The sequence below is a fragment of the Dermacentor variabilis genome, unplaced genomic scaffold (genome assembly GCF_050947875.1).
Source record: "Dermacentor variabilis isolate Ectoservices unplaced genomic scaffold, ASM5094787v1 scaffold_12, whole genome shotgun sequence".
NCBI lineage: Eukaryota > Metazoa > Arthropoda > Arachnida > Ixodida > Ixodidae > Dermacentor > Dermacentor variabilis.
Window position 1 is genome coordinate 28821023 of NW_027460280.1, and position 1748 is coordinate 28822770.

General features: G+C 47.5%; 1 pseudogene; it reads right to left on the reverse strand.

Moving 5' to 3' along the window:
• Window positions 1-1053: 1053 nt before the first annotated feature.
• LOC142566431 (U2 spliceosomal RNA) lies at window positions 1054-1233 on the reverse strand (annotated as a pseudogene).
• Window positions 1234-1748: the final 515 nt, after the last annotated feature.

Consider the following 1748-nt stretch of genomic DNA (forward strand, 5'->3'; position numbering starts at 1 on the left):
TTTCTACATTTCAATTTCAACTACAGCTAATTTCCCCGACGCTTTCCTTGGCTTCATTGTCTGTTGGCGTTATGAGATTTATTTATTTTTTTGGTAGGTACTGGTGGGCCAACATGGTGACTTAAAGCAATCGCAAATAAAATAATGATTATATATATATATATGGGTAACTCTTTTCATTAATCAGTTCAAACAGAATATATAAGCGCTTCATATATGCGCGTTTCGCCGACAACTGAAGCATAGGAAAACCGAAACACGTTGGCCCCGCTTGATGCATGTGCGAATGCAACGCACAGCCGGCGCTGTGTGTATGTACGGTCAAGAATGTTGTATACATTTGTCGACAATACATGTTTACCGAACTAATGAGTCTACAACATTACACCTATGTAAAAGGTGTGGAAATAAATCTAGCTTGTTTCAACCACAGCTATTCTAGAATAACGGAGGAATGCAGTATTGCAATCTTGTAGCTATCGCAACCTATTGAAATGTGTGGTACCACTGATCATTCCGTGGGTGCTGCAGATGCTGGAACTCGGGATGTGATAAGACTACATGTCTTGCGGGATCCTAATTTAGGCAAACTTCTGTATGTAGACGAGGAGACATAAACCGAAGCCGGCATGCCCCGACAAGATAATTTTATAAAGTCAGCTTTGCCGCAGTACAGAAATGTTACGCGGTCAAGCATACGCTATGCACTGAGGTGGAGCATACTAATAGTGGAAAGGGTCACCGTAACGGGACCTAGTATGCGTTCCTTAACCATAAACGCATATACGCGCGATCCCCGGTCACAGTATGAGCACCGAGACGTCTAATAACTGTACTCGTAGCCATGCAAAGCTGTTTGTGACGTTGTTGTGGCGAGTTAAACCTCTTCTTTCTGGGCGAGAAGTGCGGCCCTATATAGCTGTAAGACAGTAATAGTTCATTTATCACACCGATGTCCACGTTGTTTATGTATATACAGCGAAGCTGTATATCGCTAGGTTCAGGAAAAGATAGCGTGCATCTATCGAACCGTGTAGATCGAGAATTTTTCTACATACGTGGGCCGATACCGAAGATAGTGCAATACCGGGCCGACCCGCGGTGGAGGTGAAGCAGGCTTTAAGCACTCCGCCAACTTGCCAAAGTAAGTTCAATATCTTAGGTCCAAATACAACCCGTATCAGATATTAAGCTGATGGGAACAGATACTGCACTTTGACCCGCGTCGGCCATGTCTACGTTCGCACCGCCATCTCTTTGTCGGCGTTCCAAGCGCTTGCGTATCTCCTTTCCATTCCTTCCGCTCTCCCGTGGTGGCGGTCCCGTAAGCGTGCTGGCCGCCAGGACCGCCAGGCGGAAAGAAATGCGAACCGTACATGTAGCCCCGATCCCATAAACTTGGAACGTTTCACCGGAGCAACGGCCATGTTCCAGAGGGAGCTTGTAGGGAACCAATTTTGTGTGGCCTGTGTTGTGTGTGACCGCTTCTGGTTTTCGAGTGACCTCACAACCATTACTTCACTGCGGGACATAGACCGACGCGCAATCGCCTTGGCTACCTGCGGTGAAGCAGTGTGTGTCCTCGGAGCGCGGTGAGGTGCGTGTCTGTTCTACGTGCCGGGATGCGTTAGTAAAAGGTGTCGTGCCACGTTTTGCAACAATGCATGGGTATGTATACCCCCGGTGCCTCATCAACTTCCGAGGCTCAACATCGTGGAGGAGCGACTAGTCGCGACTCGCTTTCCATT